Below are 6668 nucleotides of genomic sequence, written 5' to 3'. Positions count from 1 at the left end.
GTTCCAACTTGGTTAGCTGAAATGGTGCACATCTTATACAACATTTTGGCCAGACCTGCACAAAATACTCAGAGACTATTGGCAATTTTAAAAGACATTGATCTTGAAATTTAACCATCATTTTACTTTCACAGGATCCCCCAGAAAGAACGTCGCCCCTATGACAGCTGGAAGTAATTTTAGAGGACGACGTCCCCTCTCCCAGTAAAGTTTGCCCTTGGGTTTAGGGACATCATTTAGGGGTTGATTATAATTAGTATACGATTGAGGGTTGGGGGAGGAATTTTATAAGCTCAGGGATCATTTTGAAAAAAAAAAAAGAGGGATGATGGGATAATAGATTTGTAATTGTGAGTTACTGTTGTTAGACAAATATATTGATATAGATTCTTGTATATTGATACAAAGTTAAATTGTATTGACTATTGTATGCATTCATGTTTCTACCTTTGTTTAAAACATTTTTTATGTATTGACATATATTGTATTGATATATATATTGTATATATTTACCATATTGCAGTGTACATTTCTACCTCTGATTAAGATACTTATATAATGTTTGTGTATTGATATATATTTACCTACTGCAATGTATATTTATTTGTACATTGTTTATATTTGGAGGTCATTGTCCTCATTTGTTTCACAGTCGTTTATTGTCTTAGTCTTTAAGTTAGATAGATATTGAGAATTATATAGACTAATAGTCATCTAAGTTTGTCATTTATAATTAGACTAATCAGGTTCTTTAGATATATAGAGATTATACTCAGTATAGATAGATAATCTTCAACTTCTTCAAAGAGCTGTAGAAAATGGCCTTTAATCTAACTCAGAGTTTTGTGGTAGTGAGACACAATTGCTCCTGGCAACACCACTCTATTCCCGAGAGAATGTTGAGCACCAAAGACACTCCACCTGGAGCCTTTCTTTTTGGCAGAACTGGCCTTGGGGCAAAGAAATGCCTATACCTCAACCACTGACAAAGATACAGAGCATGCATCAATGGATAAAACAGGGCTGTCTTATCCTGCCAAGACAGGGTAAGATAGTTTTGAAAGTTGCTTGCCTTTGAAAATGGTGTGTCAGTTATGTTAGGCCTTAGCCAAAGTTGGTTGCTTCAACGCTGCTAATGTGACTTTGGGTGATTGCCTAGGTAGCTAGTTGTCTCTGTGATTTGATGCATGTTTTGGAAGTTGTTTTACTGAACTTCCTAATTACCCAGGTAACATTATGTCCCTTCTCAGATCTTTGATGGGGTTGAAGGCTATATAAATGTAGATACTTTCTCTCATGACTTGGCCAAGTTATTTATTATACAAGACCTAAGCTAGTCAGAATAGGATATTTGTACTTATTGTATATAATTTCATAGTAGGTTTAGAACTCTCTTATTTAAACAGAAGGGGGAGGTGTTGCGGGAGGTCCTCCCACTCCTCCAACCTATCGCCGCTGAGATACCAGCCCCTTGGGGCGTGGTCTCTCTCCCTTTAAAAAAGCGGCCACTTCCCTCTCCTCTCTCTCTTCACTTCCTGCTCCGCCGGCGACTAGACTCCTGGTCGCGTAGAGGGCTGTTGCCTGGGACAGTGATCTGTAAGTTTTTTCCCCTTTAAATAAATATCACCCTATTAATCATAATCCCACATTGGTGTGGCATTGTTTGTGACTTACGCCTTCAGAGGTGGCCTCAAACTCACAGCGATTTGCCTGTTTCTGCCTCTCCTGATTTCTGAGGGCTGAGAACTGAGAATAAAGAAATGTGCTGCCCAAAATATACTGCCGCTGCTGCAATTAAAAAAATAAATTAAAATAAAATAACCTGAGATAAACAAAGAAAAAAAGGAAAACACCTGTTTTTTCCTTCCTTCCTTCCTTCCTTCCTTCCTTCCTTCCTTCCTTTCTTTTTCCTTACTTGTTTTTTTCTGTTTTCTTCTTTTATTATTATTATTATTATTTTTGGTGAAGGGTTTCTCTGTATAATACCTTTAACTCACTATATAAACCAGGCTGTCATCTTGGTAACATTATGGTTTTGTATTTTCTTATTTCTTGTCTGTAAATCAACAAATCAACATTTCTTCTCTCTCTCTCTCTCACACTCATTTAATTTATGTTTTATTTTATTTTTGGTTTGTGTTCTTGTTTTGATTTTCAAGGAAGGGTTTCTCTGTTGCTTTGGAGCCTGTCTTTGGAACTAGCTCTTGTCAACCAGGCTGGCTGGCCTCAAACTCCCAGAGATCCACCTGCCTCTCTGCCAGATATGGAACCAGTCATCTTGGTTAGTTCAAAAGCCACCCCATAAACACACACACACACACACACACAACACACACACACACACACACACACACACACACACACACACACAGAGGCACATCCAGAGAAACATATATATATATTTTTTTTTTTTTTGGTTTTTCGAGACAGGGTTTCTCTGTGGCTTTGGAGCCTGTCCTGGAACTAGCTCTGTAGACCAGGCTGGTCTCGAACTCACAGAGATTGGCCTGCCTCTGCTTCCCGAGTGCTGGGATTAAAGGCTTGCGCCACCACTGCCCTGCGATGCCCCTACTATAAAAATGGGTTTCAGAAACCGGCCTTTTGCCACAGTGTCAGAAGCCCAAACTCTGCCTGTGGTCTCAGCTAGCTGATAAGCTTCTGTGACTCGCGGTGTGTTTGTATTTTTAAGTTTGTTTTTGGTTTATTAGACTTGGTGGTGTTCTCATCTTTGCATGACCCCCCCCCCTCGACCCAACATTTAAGTGTCTTTCAACCATTTTAGATCCCTCTGTTGAGAGTTCTCTGTTTAGGTCTGTACTCCATTTTTTAAAATTGGATTATTTGTTCTTTGGATGACCAATTTCTCGACTTCTTTGTGTATTTTGGAGATTAGTGAAGATCTTTTCCCATTCTGTAAGGCCGTCGTTTTGTCTTGTTGGCCATGTTCTTTGCTTTACAGAAGCTTTTCAGTTTCAGGAGGTCTCACTTATTAATTGTTTCTCTCAGTGTCTGTTTTTTTTTCTTTTTTCTTTCTTTTTTTTTCTTTTTTTTCTTTTTTTCTTTTTTTTCTTCTTCTTCTTTTCTTTTTTTCTTTTTTTTCTCTCTTTAGTTTTTTTCTTTGTTCTTTTTTTTGTTTTGTTTTTCTTTTTTTTTCTTTTTTTTCTTTTTTTCTTTTTTTCTTTTTTTTCTTCTTCTTCTTTTCTTTTTTTTCTTTTTTTTCTCTCTTTAGTTTTTTTCTTTGTTCTTTTTTTTGTTTTGTTTTTCTTTTTTTTTTCTTTTTTCTTTTTTTTCTTTTTCTCTCAGTGTCTGTGCTACTGGGGTTCTATTTAGCAAGTGTTCTCCTGTGCCAATGTGTTCAAGTGCATTTGATATTTTTATTTTTATATTCTTTTATTGTGGATGAAGTCAATTATTTGAACTCTCAAATATTTTTATTGTTATTATCTCTCTATTTGTTTGCTTATTTGTGGTTGTTCAACATAAGGTTTCGTTGTGTACCCTTGTATGCCCTGGGACTCACTTTGTAGACAAGACTGGCCTCAGACTCACAGAGAGTCATCTGCCTCTGCCTCCTAGTGCTGAGATTTAAGGCATGCACTAAACACCTTTTCTATATATTTATTTTCCTAATAATTTATTTATTTTCATTTTATTGTCATTGGTGTTTTGCCTGCATGTATGTCTATCTGAGGGTGTCCGATCTTGGAGTTACCGACAGCTGTTGACTGCCATGTGGGTGGTAAGGAATTGAACCTGGGTCCTCTGGAAGAGCAGTCAGAACTCTTAACCACAGAGCCATCTCTCTCCAGCCCTCACCTTTTTTTTTTTTTTTGAAAACAGGGTTTCTCTGTGTCACTTTGCCTGGCCTTGAATCTCAATCTGCAGAACAAGGGAGCCTTAAACTCACAGTGATCTGCCTGCCTTGGTCTCCCTGATCTTGGAGGTGTTTTTATCATCTCTCTCTCTCTCTCTCTCTCTCTCTGTCTCTCTCTCTCTCTCTCTCTCTCTCTCTGTGTGTGTGTGTGTGTCTGGCTATCTAGCTATCTATCCATTCATTTATTAGTTTATGTATTTATTTATTTTTTGGTTGTTCTTGTTGTTTTCTAAGACAGGATTTCTCTCTAGCTTTGGAGTCTGTCCTGGATCCAGACCTGGTCACAGCTGTACCGGAAAATAAAATAAAACAAACAAACAAAAACAAAAACAAAGCAAAGCAAAAGCCAGGCAGGACTGTCTGGTTGACCTTCCCTTTTCCCCTCCCCCATGGGCTCCTCAGAGGCGGTGCGGCCTCCTGCAGGGAATCCACAGAGCCTCTGCCCAAGGCTCTCCAGGGAACCCACTCTCTCCCTTTCCCCCAGCCCCAGGGCTGCCGGCCACATCTATCTCTCAGGCGTACATCTATCTCTCAGGCGTAGGTGGCGGGCACTCTGGCTATCCAGGACGTGACAGACACAGATACACAGAAGCAGGGAGGAACGGTGCCCACTCTCTCACTAGATGCAGGCATGCAGGAGGAACAATGAAAGAATGAGAACTGGAGAGATGGAATTTCTGGAATGTCCAGAAACCACATGGTGGGGATCTAGTGACCTCTTTTGGTGACAGGGAGTACAGCACAGATTGGGTTCTTGTGCTCCTGAGATGTAACCCCCACAAGGCAGCAGCTCATAAGTGATTGTAAATCCAGTTTCACACAACTGCACATAAAATAAAGTTAAATAAATCATAAAAAAATTCTTTAAAAATTTGAAATTAAAATAAGTTCTACACAACCGGAAAGACTGTCTCAAATAAAAGTAAAATAAAATGTTCTAAAATAGGACAACTTCCCTGCCCCCCCACCCCCACAGGGACACACTTGGTGCAGACCAAGAGATACAAACAAAATTTGAAATTAAACTAAATGTACAAGAAACTGAGCCTGGTTATTGTGGTGCACATCTTTTATTCTATCATCAAAGAGACAGAGGCAGGTGGACCTCTGTGAATTCCCAGGCTTTATAGAGAGGCCCCCAACCCAAATAAAAAAAAAACATATATAAAAGTTTGACCAAACACCACCCCCCCCCAAAAAAAAAGGAAGGAAGGAAGACAGTGTGTTCCTAGAGCAGAGTGAAAACAGTGTGTTCCCAGAGCAGAGTGAAGACAGAGTGTTCCTAGTGCAGAGTGAAGACAGTTTTTTCCTATAGCAGAGTGAAGACAGTGTGTTCCTAATGCAAAGTGAAGACAGTGTGTTCCTAGAGCAGAGTGAAGACAGTGTGTTCCTAACGCAGAGTTGTGGTGCATATGCATGAAGCAGAGTGAAGACAGTGTCTTTCTAGTGCAGAATGAAGACAGTATGTTCCTAATGCAGAATGAAGACAGTGTGTTCCTAGAGCAGAGTGAAGACAGTTTGTTCCTATAGAAGATTGAAGACAGTGTGTTCCTAATGCAGAGTGAAGACAGTGTGTTCCAAATGCAGAGTGAAGACAGTGTGTTCCTAGAGCAGAGTGAAGACAGTGTGTTCCTAACGAAGAGTGAAGACAGTGTGTTCCTAATGCAGAGTGAAGACAGTGTGTTCCTAATGCAGAGTGAAGGCAGTGTGTTCCTTATGCAGAGTCTAGCCATGTGTTCCTAGAGCAGAGTTGCGTTGTATATGCATGGAGTAGAGTGAAGACAGTGTGTTCCTAACGCAGAGAGAAGACGGTGTGTTCCTAGAGCAGAGTGAAGACAGTGTGTTCCTAAAGCAGAGTGAAGACAGTGTGTTCCTAATGCAGAGTGAAGACAGTGTGTTCCTAGAGCAGAGTAAAGACAGTGTGTTCCTAATGCAGAGTGAAGACAGTGTGTTCCTAGAGCAGAGTGAAGACATTGTGATACTAATGCAGAGTGAAGACAGTGTGTTCCTAGAGCAGAGTGAAGATAGTGTGTTCCTAACGCAGAGTTGCTGTGTATGTGCATGGAGCAGAGTGAAGACAGTGTGTTCCTAGAGCAGAGTGAGACAGTGTGTTCCTAGAGCAGAGTGAAGACAGTGTGATCCTAATGCAGAGGGAAGACAGTGTGTTCCTAGAGGAGAGTGAAGACAGTGTGTTCCTAGAGCAGAGGGAAGACAGTGTTTTCCTAGAGCATAGGAAAGACAGTGTGTTCCTAGAGCAGAGTGAAGACAGTGTGTTCCTAATGCAGAGTGAAGACATTGTGTTCCTAATGCAGAGTGAAGACAGTGTGTTCCAAATCAGAATACAGTGCATATGCATGAAGCAGAGTGAAGACAGTGTCTTCCTAGAGCAGAGTGAAGACAGTGAGTTCCTAATGCAGAGTGAAGACAGTGTTTTCCTAAGGCAGAGTTCTGATGTATGTGCATGGAGCAGAGTGAAGACAGTGTGTTCCTAGAGCAGAGTGAAGACAGTGCGTTCTTAGAGGAGAGTGAGGACAGTGTGTTCCTAATGCAATGTTTGGCTGTATGTGCATGGAGCAGAGTGAATACAGTGTGTTCCTAGAGCAGAGTGAAGACAGTGTGTTACTAACACAGAGTGAAGACGGTGTGTTCCTAACGCAGAGTTGCAGTGTATGTGCATGGAGGAGAGTGAAGCCAGTGTGTTCCTAATGCAGAATGAAAACTGTTTGTTCCTAGAGCAGAGTGAAGACAGTGTGTTCCTAATGCAGATTGAAGACTGTGTTCCTATAGCAGAGTT

Source organism: Microtus pennsylvanicus, chromosome 8, assembly GCF_037038515.1.
Source record: "Microtus pennsylvanicus isolate mMicPen1 chromosome 8, mMicPen1.hap1, whole genome shotgun sequence".
NCBI lineage: Eukaryota > Metazoa > Chordata > Mammalia > Rodentia > Cricetidae > Microtus > Microtus pennsylvanicus.
This window is presented reverse-complemented; position numbering follows the sequence as displayed.